Consider the following 16,326-nt stretch of genomic DNA (forward strand, 5'->3'; position numbering starts at 1 on the left):
TTGCTATTTTTGAATTTCAAAACCTAGATAGTTTAGAAACACTCTTTTATTCATTTTGTACAACTTAAAAAGTTATGAACCAGAGTGGCATTTTTATACACTCTTAATACTCAGTTTAAAACCGAGCCTACCCAATTTCCCTTATAAATGTCTCACATTTTCCATGGGTCTTTTCTTCCTTATAACATACATCAGTGCCTAAATGTTTATAAATATAAACTATATTTATCATGTTGTATATTACATCCTTATATGTGAAAGTTTACAATACATTTTGACTGCCTTCATCCAGTTCCCTTTACCCTAGTTTCGACCTCTGCTCTAGTCAAAGCTATCGTTTTTCCAGTAGTCATGTATGAATGTGAGAGTTGGAATATAAAGAAAGTTGAGGGCCAAAGAATTTGTGTTTTTCAACTGTGGTGTTGGAGAAACTCTTGAGAGTCCGTTAGACAGCAAGGAGATCCATCCAGTCCATCCTAAAGCAAATCAGTCCTGAATATTCATTGGAAGGACTGATACTGAAGCTTAAACTCCAATACTTTGGCCATCTGATGTGAAGAACTGACTCCTTGGAACAGACCCTGATGCTGGGAAAGATCAAAGGCAGGAGGAGAAGGGGATGACAGAGGATGAGATAGTTGGATGGCATCACCAACTCACTGGACATGAGTTTCAGTAAACTCCAGGACTTGGTGATGGACAGAGAAGCATGGCATGCTACAGTCCATGGGGTCGCAAAGAGTCAGACACGACTGAACAACTGAACCTAACTGAACCACAAATCTTATCCCTTTTTCTATGAATTTGTTTGTATTTTGTTTGTTTGTTTGTGAAGTGTAATAATACTATGGCTTTTCTTATTACACAAGGTTCAGTTCAGTCGCTCAGTTGTGTCTGACTCTTTGCGACCCCATGAATCTCAGCATGCCAGGCCTCCCTGTCCATCACAAACTCCCGGAGTTCACTCAAACTCACGTCCATTGAGTCGGTGATGTGATCCAGCCATCTTATCTTCTGTCGTCCCCTTTTCCTCCTGCCCCCAGTCCCTCCCAGCATCAGAGTCTTTTCCAATGAGTCAACTCTTTGCATGAGGTGGCCAAAGCATTGGAGTTTCAGCTTTAGCATCATTCCCTCCAAAGAAATCCCAGGACTGATCTCCTTTAGAATGGACTGGTTGGATCTCCTTGCAGTCCAAGGGACTGTCAAGAGTCTTCTCCAACACCACAGTTCAAAAGCATCAATTCTTCGGCACTCAGCTTTCTTCACAGTCCAACTCTCACATCCATACATGACCACTGGAAAAACCATAGCCTTGACTAGACGGACCTTTGTTGGCAAAGTAATGTCGCTGCTTTTCAATATGCTATCAAGGTTGGTCATAACTTTCCTTCCAAGAAGTAAGCGTCTTTTAATTTCATGGCTGCAGTCACCATCTGCAGTGATTTTGGAGCCCCAAAAAATAAAGTCTGACAATGTTTCCACTGTTTCCCCATCTATTTCCCATGAAGTGATGGGACCAGATGCCATGATCTTTGTTTTCTCAATGTTGAGCTTTAAGCCAACTTTTTCACTCTCCTCTTTCACTTTCGTTGAGAGGTTCTTTAGTTCCTCTTCAGTTTCTGCCATAAGGGTGGTGTCATCTGCATATCTGAGGTTATTGATATTTCTCCCGGCAATCTTGATTCCAGCTTGTGCTTCTTCCAGCCCAGCGTTTCTCATGATGTACTCTGCATATAAGTTAAATAAGCAGTGTGACAATATACAGCCTTGACGTACCCCTTTTCCTATTTGGAACCAGTCTGTTGTTCCATGTCCAGTTCTAACTGTTGCTTCCTGACCTGCATATAGGTTTCTCAAGAGGCAGGTCAGGTGGTCTGGTATTCCCATCTCTTTCAGAATTTTCCACAGTTGATTGTGATCCACACAGTCAAAGCTTTGGCATAGTCAATAAAGCAGAAATAGATGTTTTTCTGGAACTCTCTTGCTTTTTCAATGATCCAGCAGATGTTGGCAATTTGATCTCTGGTTCCTCTGCCTTTTCTAAAACCAGCTTGAACATCAGGAAGTTCACGGTTCACGTATTGCTGAAGCCTGGCTTGGAGAATTTTGAGCATTACTTTACTAGCGTGTGAGATGAGTGCAATTGTGCGGTAGTTTGAGCATTCTTTGGCATTGCCTTTCTTTGGGATTGGAATGAAAACTGACCTTTTCCAGTCCTGTGGCCACTGCTGAGTTTTCCAAATTTGCTGGCATATTGAGTGCAACACTTTCACAGCATCATCTTTCAGGATTTGGAATAGCTCAACTGGAATTCCATCACCTCCTCTAGCTTTGTTCGTAGTGATGCTTTCTAAGGCCCACTTGACTTCACATTCCAGGATGTCTGGGACTAGGTCAGTGATCACACCATCATGATTATCTTGGTCATGAAGATCTTTTCTGTACAGTTCTTCTGGGTATTCTTGCCACCTATTCTTGCCTATTTCTTTGCATTGATAGCTGAGGAAGGCTTTCTTATCTCTTCTTGCTATTCTTTGAAACTCTGCATTCAGATGCATTTATCTTCCCTTTTCTCCTTTGCTTTTCGCTTCTCTTCTTTTCACAGCTATTTGTAAGGCCTCCCCAGACAGCCATTTTGCTTTTTTGCATTTCTTTTCCATGGGGATGGTCTTGATCCCTGTCTCCTGTACAGTGTCACGAACCTCCATCCATAGTTCATCAGGCATTCTATCAGATCTAGTCCCTTAAATCTATTTCTCACTTCCACTATATAATCATAAGGGATTTGATTTAGGTCATACCTGAATGGTCTAGTGGTTTTCCCTACTTTCTTCAATTTAAGTGAATTTGGCAATAAGGAGTTCATGATCTGAGCCACAGTCAGCTCCTGGTCTTGTTTGGTAGTGATTTTTTTTATACATTTCAAAATAATTACCAGTGATGCCAAAAGCTCAGGTTCTTTGTTCACCAGTGCCAAATCAAATCTCAGAGACAAAATTTTGGGTGAAGTAGAAATGAACAGCTTTATTGCTTTGCCAGTCAAAGGGAGACACAGTGGGCTAATGCCATCAATACTGTGTGCCCATCTCCTTGGGAAATATAGAAGTTCTACAGTAATTGTTCAAAGAGGTGTAATCAGCTCATGGGCATTCTTCTGATGGGGTGGTGGTAAGTTAAGTAGGAGTCAGCACCATCAGCCTTCAGATCCAACTGGTCTGAGGTCTATATCCTTGTGGGCAGTATACCATTGTTAAGCATTAACTTCTCCCACCTGGAGGGGTTTTCAGTATCTACAAAATAGCTTGAAGATATTGTTGTGTATATCTGATGATAGGGAAACAGGACCTTGTCCAAAGGCTGCTCGCGGCTCAGTGTTTCTCCCTAGTCCTCCTTCCCCTCCTTTCCTTAATTAACAACCACTGTAATCTGCCCATTGGAACTCAAGGAGGTCATGGAGCCCGAGGGAAGGCTGTTTTCTATAATCAAAGAAATGGAGGACACAGAAAGGCTTTGTGCTACAGAGCCCCATGGGCTTCCATTATGGCTCAGCTGGTAAAGAATCCGCCTGCAGTGCAGGAGACCTGGGTTTGATCCCTGGGTTGGGCAGATCCCCTGGAGAAGGGAAAGGCTACCCACTCTAATATTCCAGCCTAGAGAATTCCATGGACTATACAGTCCATGGGGTCACAAAGAGTTGGACACAGCTGAGTGACTTTCACCTTCACTTTACACAGAGCCCTCGCAGGGCTCTGCATGGTATCTCCAAGATAAATCTAGTTATATGTCACCATACAAAAATATTACTTAGTTATTGACTAAATCCCCCACACTGAATTTCCCAAACTGTGCATTTCATAACTGTGACTCGTTTGATTTGCAACTGGAAGTCTGTACTTTTTATTCTCCCTCACCTGTTTTTTCCCTTCCCTACCCCATCACCTCCGGCAACCACCTGTTTGTATCTAAAACTCTGTTTCTGTTTTGTTACACAGGATCATTTGTTTCATTTTTAGACCCCACATATAAGTGAAATCATAGAGTGTTTGTCTTTCTCTGCCTGACTTATTTCACTGAGCACATAATCCCTCTAGGGCTTCCCAGGTGGCTCAGTGGTAAAGAATCCACCTGCAAGGCAGGTGACCCAGGTTCGATCCCTGGGTTGTGGAGACCCCCTGGAGGAGGGCATGGCAACCTATTCCAGTATTCTTGGCTGGAGAATCCTATGGACAGAGAAGCCTGCCGGGCTACAGTCCATGAGGTCACAAAGAGTCAGATACAACTGAAGCTACTTAGCACACAATACCCTCTAGGTATATCCATGTTGTCCCAAATGCCAAGGTTTCATTCTTTTCTATGGCTAATATTCCATTATATGTGTATGCTACATCTTTATCCATTCATCTATTATGGATACTTGGGTTGCTTCCGTATTTGGCGACTGTAGATATTGCTGCAGTGAACAGAGGGGTACATACATCTTTTCAAATTAGTGTTTTCATTTTCTTTGGGCAATACCCAGGAATGGAATTTCTGGATTGTATTGTAATTCTGTATTTAATTTTTTTAGGAATCTCTGCACTGTTTTCTTAGCAGCTGCACCAATTTACAGTCCTATCTTCATTGCCTCATGGTTTCCTTTTCTCCACATCCTTGTCAACACTTGTTATTTGTTGGTAACAGCCATTCTAACAGGTAAAAGGTAATATCATTGTGATTTTGATTTGCATTTTCCTGATAGTGATATCAAGCATCTTTTTCATGTGTCCATTGGCCATCTGTACGTCTTCTTTGTACAAATGTCTGTTCACATCATCTGCCTATGTTTTAATGAGGTTGTTTGTTTCTTGTGTTGTATGAGTTTTTGTATTTTGAATATTAATCCCTTATCAAATATATAGTTTGCAAGTACTATACATCTCATTTGTAGGTGGCCTTTTCATTTTGTTGCTATGTTTATTAGCTGTTCAGAAACTTTTTATTTTGATAAAGTTCCATTTGTTACTTTTTGCTTTTGTTTCCCTTGATTGAAGTGATATATCCCTCCAAATAGTATTAAGACCTATGTCAAAGAGAGTACTTCCTATGTTTTCTTCTAGAAGTTCTGAGGTTTCATGTCTTACATTTAATTCTTTTTCATGTATCTGTACAGTTTTCCCAACACCATCTGTTGAAGAGGTAATCTTCTATCCATTTTATATTCTTGACTCCTTTGCCCTAGATTAATTGCCCATGCAAATTTAGGTTCATTTCTGGGCTCTCTATTCTATGGTTTTCTAGTACCAAAAAATTGTTTTCTAATAATATCTGTGATACATTTTGGCAATTGATGCTTTTGAACTGTGGTGCTGGAGAAGACTCTTGAGAGTCCCTTGGACTGCAAGGAGATCCAACCAGTCCATTCTAAAGTAAATCAGTCCTGAATATTTATTGGAAGGACTGATACTGAAGCTGAAACTCCAATAATTTTGCCACCTGATGTGAAGAACTGACTCATTTGAAAAGACCCTGATGCTGGGAAAGATTGAAGGCGGGAGAAGAAGGGGATGACAGAGGATGAGGTGATTGGATGGCATCACTGACTCAGTGGATATGATTTTGAGTAAGCTCCAGGAGTTGGTGATGGACAGGGAAGCCTGGCATGCTGCAGTCCAGGGGGTCGCAAAGAGTCGGACAGGACTGAGTGACTGAACTGTTTACTGTGATAGATTTTTACAGTAGAGACCTCAGAGATGAATCAACACCCATCTCACATGCCTCAAGGACTTTTAGCAAATTCAATAACATCCTGAGTCACTTCTTCCTCATCTTTCACCCAAACATTTAACAGATTTAACATAGATAAAATTTTTAAATGTCATGGATGCTAAAAATTATTTTATGAATTACTAATTTAAAATTAAGTGATTGCTATTTCTAAGGGTAAGAAAGAAAGGCTAAGGAATAGAAGGTGAGTACTTGTTCAGATACCACAGCAAAGAAGAATTCCTGTAGCTACTGAGTGCATCTGTGTGCGTGTGTGTAATGAACACACAAAAATGAATAACTCTGGCTTATAGTTTATTATTAGTAAAGAAACATATACAGCTGGACAATAAATAAAATAATTCAAGAGAAATAAGAAGCTGGTAATTATTACAGTTATCAATCTAATGTGTAATTAATTAGTGCTGGCTGTTCCAATGATGCCTCTCAATCACTGTAATACATCATTAAGGTTATGTTGTAGATAAGAAAATGAAGGCTTAGAAAGTTTAAATGATGCATGGTTAGAGAAAAAGTCAAGATATTACCCAATGAAGACTCTTTTTGATATACCATACTGCCTTTAGGTAACATGATGCTAATGCAGTTCTGAGAGGAGAAGAAATTGTGAGTTACACATTCAATCATAGATAATCATTTATTTGTTTTACTTACTAGAGGCATCAGAAAAAAATATGATTATTCAGAACAGTTATTTCAAGTATATTAAACTAAGGCTAGGTGAATATTTTTTTAAGAAGTATCTCTAATAATATATTTATAAGGAATTTATATAATCATATCAACAAAAACTCAATCAGAATTCCTGCATCAGATTTTTTAAGAAAATAGGAAACAAATGCTGTGGATAGAAAGAGTAAAATATTTTGGACATTACATAAGCATAATGGTATTCTAATTTGACTTCTCCTGATGTAGAATTCATACTTACTTAATAGATTAAATTTTAAATAATTAGCATTTTTTCATAAATTTGTCAGAAACATTATATACTGTTATACCATAGAAAATATGTAAAGAGTCACGTCATGAATTTGACTTTTAATTTGCAGCATCTGTCTCAGCCATAGGTATCATTTTCTTTAAGAAAGTAATGCTGGCACAAAAGCTACCCGCATGTCATCTATTCTGTGTACTATACCTGAGAAACTGCTTTGTGTTTCCCAAGAGAGCCCAATTAGCATATCATTCTTTAGCTGCTGCTGCTGCTCCCTAAAACAACCTGCAGAATTGACATTTGTTTTTGGAAAGTGGGTTTTATCAAACAGGCCCACAAAAACAAGTAATAAACACAGACAGTCCTAGAAAAAAAACTAGTAATGCGGAGATTACAGTTCCTAAAACCTTTCTGGTTAAGCAGCCATTAAAGCACCTGGATGTCCCCAGGAGATTGACATGGCGACTAAAGAAAGACCAGCTAGGCGAGTTTTGCTCAGTTGGCCCGAGACTTCATTTTTACTAAATGGACTCTGACATAAAACAGGAGAAGGTCTGAAACAAGTTTAAAGGATGTAAGTTAAGGCTGCCTAAGCATAAATACGCAGGCTTGTTTGAGGTTTTGCAAGCTAAGCTTAGAATAGTGCAAAGCCAAAGCCTTGCCAATACCACTGAGAGTCTTCTTTGAAGGAGCAATGGTATGTTGGATTTAACTAGGCTGCCATAAGCAAAGTATGAAAAAATATATTTTAGGAAACTATGGATATAGCTCAATGGACAAATGGTTTTTCTGCCAAAAATTCATTTGTGAATTGATCTTTGGAAATCTGAATCCATTCCTCAAAATATATAGTGATGATTAATGAATTGAAGATAAGCCACAGATGCCCAATTCAGCCCTTCAAATATATAAAATATAGTATTAATTAATGCTTTTTACCCTATAAGATATTTTATATGGTTAAGTTGTATTCTAAATTCCAAATAAGGTCACCAAGAATACACATTACCGGTGATGATGCATGGGCCCTGGGTCCTGCTGGCTGTTGTGGAGATCAATGGGAATGGACTTGGGTGGACTAGGACCTCTGAGAAAACCAAGCATTACAGATCTTCTAAGAGCCAGTTAAAATAAGTTTTATTAATGGCAATCAATGCCCTTTAATACACTCTATAAGAGAATTTAAAACATGTGGCATAGCCTTATAAAATGAAATATTTATGGTCTGCTGCTGCTACTGCTAAGTCACTTCAGTCGTGTCTGACTCTGTGCAACCCCATAGACAGCAGCCCACCAGGCTCCCCCATCCCTGGGATTCTCCAGGCAGGAACACTGGAGTGGGTTGCCATTTCCTTCTCCAATGCATGAAAGTGAAAAGTGAAAGTGAAGTCGCTCAGTCGTGTCCAACTCTTAGTGACACCATGGACTGCAGCCTACCAGGCTCCTCCATCCATGGGATTTTACAGGCAAGAGTACTGGAGTGGGGTGTGATTGCCTTCTCTGATTTATGGTCTAAAGAATATTAATTTGCTAATATTTCTCTATTAGGTGCTTACTTTTTAAAATGGCATCACATATTGCTTGGGAAGCTTCTCATGTTCACTAATTCATTATCTACTTGGAGACATTTCTTGAGATTTTTACAATTGGGAAGGAAAAATAACATCTAACCAAATGTTTTTCTTTAATTATGAAATAACTAAATAGGTTTGCTTTGATACATAAATGTGATGAAATAAAAAAAATTTTGTAATGTAGATCCCTTAATATATACATTTAGAATTTATAAAATGAAACTGGATAAGTACTTATTTTAATACCAGCATTTATTTAATAGGGGAATAGTTCTTATCTGGCCATGTAAATGGCCAGTTCTGAGGAAGAAATAAAACTTTCTTAATACTCTGAGGAAAGGACATTTTTACCTCTTTTGTGTTTGTTCATTTGTTCTTTCCCTCCATCCTCCTGCAATGCTGTTCTCTTCTACTCTTATGCACTCTGTCATGACACGGATAACTATTGATGTTCCCTGCACTATGAAAGGTGTTGGGGAAATAGTAATAACCAGGGTGGTGCCCCCCTGCCACTAAGAGGCCGACTTCTAGTGGAGAAAAAAATTTGTACTAAAAGTGGGATGATTGTTACCAAAAACATGAAATGTAGGGCATTGTGGAGTATATAAAATAAGTTTCTGACTGTAGGCTTATACCTGAGACAGTGAAATGAGGCAAGTTATCATACTTGGGGAAAGTAAATAGTATACTTAAATTTGATGCTTAGTGGTATATACCACTATATATTCTTGGTTGTTTTGTAGCTGTGCTGTTTAACCTGAGAACAATTGCAGAGAAAACAAAAGAAATGACTCAGTATTGGAGACTGACATGACAAAATGATAAAGGAGTTGGAATTCAGGACTCCCAGAAAAGCCTTCCTCTAAAGGTGTGGCCACAATCAACTGTTTGCCTTTCAGGTGATGGGTTATTTACCCCTGTTCACGAGTGCTTTATTCTAGGAGATGTAAAACAAGAGGAGAAAGAAGCTGGTCTCTAATCCTCTGTCAGTGCTTATTCTGCTGTTGCTAGTGCCAGACGTATCTTTCCTCTTGGTCTCATCTTGTGTATTTTTAGTTTTTTGACACTTGATGCTTAAACTCCCTTAGTACTCTCTTCTATTAGCCCGGGTGCCTGTGGCTGGGTATATCCACTGCTTTATTCCTCAGGCTGTGGCTTGAATTACTTATCTCCCTTTCACAAGTAATCGTTTGCCTGGTAAGTGTCCCTGCCTCAAAAAAAAAAAAAAAAAAAAAAAAAATCTGGATATGACCCAGCCTGCCTTGTTGAAATCTTCACTACTTACCGATCTCATTGACATTTGCCAACTGCTTTCCTATGCGGAACAGATTTTTATGCCTCTTTCACCTCACTTCTGGTACCTCGGGGTCAGAATCCGCCATGCCCACAGACTTGTTATAGCCGGCCAGCTGTCCTCTCTGCCAGCTGGTCCGCCTATGGGCAGTATCAATTTAAATCTTCATAGTTTTCTCTACCTTTGAACTTGACCCTTACTAACCTGATTTGGGCTGCTCTTTCACCCTTTAGGCAATAGTTTTCTGAGGTTGGGCTTGTTTCCATTTTAGCCACAACTGAATGCCTAGCATTTTATAAATATTTTTGAAAAAAATCTTTTTCTTCTTTTGCTTTAGAAAACTGTTTATATAAAATGCATATAATTTTGTGCTTAAGCTCCTGCAAGTATGGTTACATTTCATAACACTTTGCTTTTCACAGTCATGCATCCAGATTCAGTAAGTACTTAAACTACCCTTTCCAAGGAGAAACTCTGCTCAAGTTTGTTCTCTTCATTTTTTAGGTTACTACACTTACTGTACAGTTCAGTTCAGTTGCTCAGTTGTATCTGCCTCTTTGCGACCCCATGGACTGCAGCACGCCAGGCCTCCCTGTCCATCACCAACTCCTAGAGTTTACTCAAACTCATGTCCATTGAGTCAGTGATGCCATCCAACCATCTTATCCTCTGTCTTCCCCATCTCCTCCTGCCTTCAATCTTTCCCAGCATCAGGGTCTGTTCCAATGAGTCAGTTCTTCACATCAGGTGGCCAAAGTATTGGAGTTTTAGCTTCAACACCAATCCTTCCAATGAACACCCAGGACTGGTCTCCTTTAAGATGGACTGGTTGGATCTCCTTGCAGTCCAAGGGACTCTCAAGAGTCTTCTCCAACACCACAGTTCAAAATCGTCAATGCTTCCATCCTCAGCTTTCTTTATAGTCCAACTCTCACATCCATATGTGACCACTGGAAAAACCATATCCTTGACAAGATGGACCTTTGTTGGCAAAGTAATGTCTCTGCTTTTCAATATGCTATCTAGGTCGGTCATAACTTTTCTTCCAAGGAGTAAGCATCTTTTAATTTCATGGCTGCAATCACCATCTGCAGTGATTTTGGAGCCCTCAAAAATAAAATCAGCCACTGTTTCCCCATCTATTTGCCATGAAGTGATGGGACCAGATGCCATGATCTTAGTTTTCTGAATGTTGAGCTTTAAGCCAACTTTTTCACTCTCCTCTTTCACTTTCATCAAGAGGCTCTTTAGTTCCTTTTCACTTTCTGCCATAAGGGTGGTGTCATCTGCATATCTGAGGTTAGTGATATTTCTCCCAGAAATCTTGATTCCAGCTTGTGCTTCATCCAGCCCAGCATTTCTCATGATGTACTCTGCATGTAAGTTTAATAAGCAGTGTGACAATATACAGCCTTGACGGACTCCTTTTCCTGTTTGGAGCCAATCTGTTTGTTGCAAGTCCAGTTCTAACTGTTGCTTCCTGACCTGTACACAGATTTCTCAAGAGGCAGGTCAGGTGGTCTGGTATTCCCATCTCTTGAAGAATTTTCCACAGTTTGTTGTGATCCACACAGTCAAAGGCTTTGGTGTAGTCAATAGAGCAGTCAATGGAAGAAGGAGTCAATAGTTCCAGAATGTTTTTCTGGAACTCTCTTGCTTTTTCAATGATCCAATGGATGTTAGCAATTTGATCTCTGGTTCCTTTACCTTTTCTAAAACCAGCTTGAACATCTGGAATTTCATTGTTCAAGTATTGTTGAAGCCTGGCTTGGAGAATTTTGAGCATTGCTTTGCTAGCGTATGAGATGAGTGCAATTGTGTGGTAGTTTGAACATTCTTTGGCATTGCCTTTCTTTGGGATTGGGATGAAAATTACCTTTCCCAGTCCTGTGGCCACTGCTGAGTTTTCCAAATCTTCCGGCATATTGAGTGCAGCACTTTCACAGCATTGTCTTTTAGGATTTGAAATAGGCCTCACTCACTGTATATTTTGAGTGAGATATATCATGCATTCCCAATAGCACAGGGCTGCTTCTAGGGGGAAAAATTTGGGGGGTCAAGAATTTAAAAAATAACTTTTTGAGGGATTGAACAATACGGTGGAGTAGGAGAATGTAGAACTCACCCTTGCCCATGAGCACAACAAAAAATACATCCACGTGTGGAAAGATTTTCATTGAATCTGGCAGAAAGACCCTTGTACATCCATGGCTGTAAGAAAGATCCATATGTAATCAGAAAGGAAGGGGAAACAAGTCAGGACTCAGAGAAAAGGGAGAATATACCTGGGCAGAGACCAACCCTGAAAGTGAACAGGTCATGGATTGGGTGTCCTAGTCCTGGGGTCATACACAGGGGAGATGTGTCCCCTTGGCTGGATGGAGAACCACTGAGATTAACAGGAGACTTGTGTAAAGTATGAACTCTGTCATGAGCAAAATTTCATACAATCTGGCTTACCCCTGAAACTGGTCAGGAAAGACATACTGAAACTGCATGACTGGTGGACTCATTTCCTGTGACCTTCTTAGTGTGCATCCCAGTCCAATCCTAGTGAACACACATGCTTATTCCACACATGCAGAGGCAACAAGGTCCCAGTGCTGAGAAACACTGGTTTAATTAAAAAAAAAAAAAAGTAAGAAAGAGCTTCATATCTGCTTTGCAGAAACATCCAAGTCAACAGGGAAAGCTTACTGGGAATTGGTGCCTTTTTAAGAAATGACATTGTTTGAACAAACTATAAAGCACAGCCTGCAAAATGATATGGTAGTCACAGAGGATGGTAGTCAAAAGATACCTCCTAGATTATCAACTTGTGTCAAATTCGAAATTTTTTCAGTGTATTATTTTCTGATAGTCTTTCAAGTTTTTGTTTGTTGAATCAACATCAAATGAATAGCTATTTAATATGCATGCAGAACCTTTTTGCACTAATGTCATATTACTTTAAAAAAACTATATAGTTATGTGAAGAATTTTAGTTTGAAAGAGCAAAATTAGATTGTTTCATGAATCACAAATTCATTTAGTCACAGCTACTTCTAAGAGCAAACAATTTTCTCTAGAAATAATGCATTTCAATTACAGCCAACTGCACAAGCCTCAAAGGCCCTATTACACTCTTAATGAGGGGGCAGTCTTCACATCTCAAGTGCACTCAAAGCCTTGACTCAAACATTTGAAAACATTTTCTTGTCTATGGCCGTACTTCCCTGAATGTGCCCAATCTCGTCTGAAAATATTTTCTTTGGCTTGATGACTTATGACTTGTATTAGCTTCACCATTCCTAACTTCCCCTCCATTGAAATGACTTTCTTTATTGTGCCAATCAAGTCAACACACTTTACTACTTGTAGTCTTAGAATACTAGACTTAGAACACTAAAATTTTATATTTCTTTGACATTTCTATTAGTTGTTAAATACTATCAAGTTATATCTTGTAAAATCTCATCTACTTGAACTTTTGGTAACATCTGATTTTATCATCGCTTATAATTTCTGATTTTGGGTACATTTTGTGGTCCTTCGTTTTCCAGTTTCTCCTTTGACCAATCTGAGTGCTCTTTCCTTAGTTCTGTGTTCTAAGCACATTTTTCTGTCTGTAGACATTCTCATCAGCTTTCACGAGTTCAACATGTCATGTTAATATGCAAGGTGCTAGGTGTACAAAGGGAGACTAAATATGGTCCTGCCTTCTAGAAGCTGTAAACATCTTTCCTAAATTTCATACATATATTTCCAACATAATTTTAGAAATATTCACTTTCATACTCTGTGAAAATCTCAAGCTTAATATAAAACTTGAATTTTTTCAACCTTAAAACATATTCTTCTTCTTTGGTAAATGGCACAGTACCCACCGTAATAACTATATAGTTTCTCTCTTGTCTCTTCCTAAAATCTCAGATAGAATCAGATAGAAAATTCAATTTATTTCAAAAATACATCTCCTTATACAAGAATACAATAATGTTTTTAGAGACTCATTATTGTTAGTTTCCAATCCTGGTTTCTCCACTTGTGACTTGTGTGGTCTTTAACGTGACAAAGTCCTCATGTCTCAATTCCCTTACTGATATAATGAAAATATCCTTTAAATAATAGATGCTGTAAGAATCATTTAAACATAGGAGGACATAGTACATACTATATACTGAATGTGCTTTTATTTTCACTTTCCCCAACTGTTTCTCCTTTTCTCATGTCACTGACATGGATTTTATTCTTATTCAGGGCCATCTGGGTATTCTGGTACAGATTTATATGCTCGTATTCTCTGTCAATATTTATCTAAACACCACAATGTTATTTAATTACTCCTCTGAAATCTTCCAGAATTATCAATTGCCCACAAGGAAAATATTAATTCCTATGGCATACCATATAAGAATCTTTATCACATCTTATATACTTCTGGATATGACCAATAAAGTACAGCTTTAGGCCTACAGCAGATATTTGCCAAACATCTTCTGGTTTTGCTTACCTCTCTTTGTAGAAACTTATGCTTAAAGGCCATGCTTAATCCTTTGTAGATATTACTGAATTTTCAAAGGGAGCCGTTATAGGCAAGCTAATGCTGCTTTAAAAATTCCTAGAGATTGTCATACAGAGTTACACAAGTCAGAGAAAGACAAATATCATATGATATTGCTTGTATGTGGCATCTTAAAGAAGAGGGGTACAAATGAACTTATTCACAAAACAGAAATAAAGTCACAAAAGTAGAAAAAAAACTTACAGTCACCAGGGGATAAGGGGTGGGGGTAGGGATAAGTTGGGAGCTTGGGATTGACACATACATACTACTATATATAAAATAAATAACATTAAGGACCTACTGTATAGCACAGGTAACTCTACTCAGTACTCTGTAATAATATGGGAAAAGAATCTAAAAAAAAAGTGAACATATGTTTAATGAATTCACTTTGCTCTACACCTGAAGCACGACATTGCAGATCAACCATGCATACTCAGTTGCTTCAGTCGTGTCCAATTCTGTGACCCCACGAACGTAGCCCACCAGGTGATTTGTCCATGAGATTTCCCAGGCATGAATACTGGAGTGGGTTGCCATTTAATAAAAATAAATTTTTAAGAATTATATGGATAAGGGGGGAGGGACTGAGTTGAGGAACAGCTTCCATTGGATTTGTGGAATCTAATATCCCCTTACCAAGTCTGTTTTGTCTTCTACTTTGTAGGAATCTTTCTGTATAGTTTTTATTGTTTGAGAGAAGAGAAAGACCTGGAGAAAAGCCATAGAATCTACATGCTTTCAGCTGGAGCTAACACTTTTACCATCCTTCTCTCCTTTCTAATACTCTTCCCTGGGTTGAAGGTTAAGTCTGGATAATGATAATAACTAGTAATAGTAAGACTGGGATATAAGCAGACTTCCCCATTGAGCTTCACCTCATGTGTAGTTCTGTAGTGGCTATGACTTCAATCCAGGAGAAGGCAATGGCACCCCACTCCAGTACTCTTGCCTGGAAAATCCCATGGATGGAGGAGCCTGGAAGTCTGCAGTCCATGGAGTCGCTAAGAATTGGACACAATTGAGCGACTTCACTTTCACTTTTCACTTTCATGCATTGGAGAAGGAAATGGCAACCCACTCCAGTGTTCTTGCCTGGAGAATCCCAGGGACGGGGGAGCCTGGGTGGGCTGCCATCGATGGGGTCGCACAGAGTCGGACACGACTGAAGCGACTTAGCAGCAGCAGCATGACTTCAATCACCATAGGGAAATATGGGTTCCTGCTGTTACTCACATGTAACTAAAGATCCCAATACCATGATCACTGGATATAACTGTTAATATGCATATTAACTTCAGTCTGTTTTCAAATAATAGGACTATCTTTATGAACTTATAGGTAAAACCTTATAATACTTTATTCTTCTCATGAATTTTGATCTCTTATTTATCAATTTTTCTACATATGTAATAATTTAATAATTCAATGATTTATTATTTTCTTGAGTCACTAGTGATTATATACATATATAATATATATATATTCACACACATTTATATAGTTTGTTCATAAGTTAACTTGTAAAGGTATTTCATAAATACCCAGATATTGACTTCTATTTTTTTTTTTTCAGCAGCCAAATTTCTGTATGTAATCATTTCTTTCAGTTTGAAAAACTTTCAGTATCCCTTATAATGCAGGTCTGCTGAAGATGAAGTCTCAGAAAATAGTTTTTGCTTTCATATCTACAATAGTGTTTTCAGTGATACAGAATTGTAAGTAGATGGGTTTATTTCTCCCCCCATTTTTATATTTTAAAGATGTCTTTTGTTTTCTGGCCCTCATTATTTCTGATGAGAAGCAGCTGTTTTTTATTTTTTTATTTTTTATTGTTGTTTCTATTTAATCATCTTGTGTTAGACCCTGGATGCTTTTTAAATTTTTGCTGTATCTTTGGTTTTCAGCAGTTAGAATGATCAACCTAATCTGGTGGACCTAATGTGATTTTATTTGCATTTTCCTTCTTGAGGTAGTTTCATCTTTTTGAACCTCTGTGATATATTTCACGTACTTAGGGAAAGTTTTGCCCATTACCTTTTCAAATAATTTTCTGCCCTATCTTCTCTCGCCTCTTTATCATGTACTCCAATAATCTTATACATACATTTAATTCTGCTCCACATATTTCCAGACAGCCTGTCATAATTGTATTCGCTTTCATTCTCTTGTGAACATCTATTTATTTAGTGTGGGCTCTGCTGGGTCTTCC

At 38.5% G+C, this 16,326-nt stretch overlaps 1 protein-coding gene across 13 annotated transcripts in view; it reads left to right on the forward strand.

The window, feature by feature from the left end:
* The window catches only part of LOC129633625 (uncharacterized), a 176,388-nt gene that overhangs the window by 144,891 nt on the left and 15,171 nt on the right, over positions 1 to 16,326 (forward strand). For 10 of the 13 annotated variants that reach the window (XR_008705125.1, XR_008705127.1, XR_008705135.1 and 7 more), the window contains exon 3: positions 9,018 to 9,142. The exons of 2 other annotated variants lie outside the window; for them this stretch is intronic. The gene's annotated coding sequence lies outside the window, so the exon portion shown is untranslated. Of the gene's footprint in view, positions 1 to 9,017; positions 9,143 to 15,757; positions 15,776 to 16,326 lie in introns of those variants that run through there. One more of the 13 variants, XR_008705160.1, reaches the window with a different exon arrangement.

This window comes from Bubalus kerabau, chromosome 19, assembly GCF_029407905.1.
Source record: "Bubalus kerabau isolate K-KA32 ecotype Philippines breed swamp buffalo chromosome 19, PCC_UOA_SB_1v2, whole genome shotgun sequence".
NCBI lineage: Eukaryota > Metazoa > Chordata > Mammalia > Artiodactyla > Bovidae > Bubalus > Bubalus kerabau.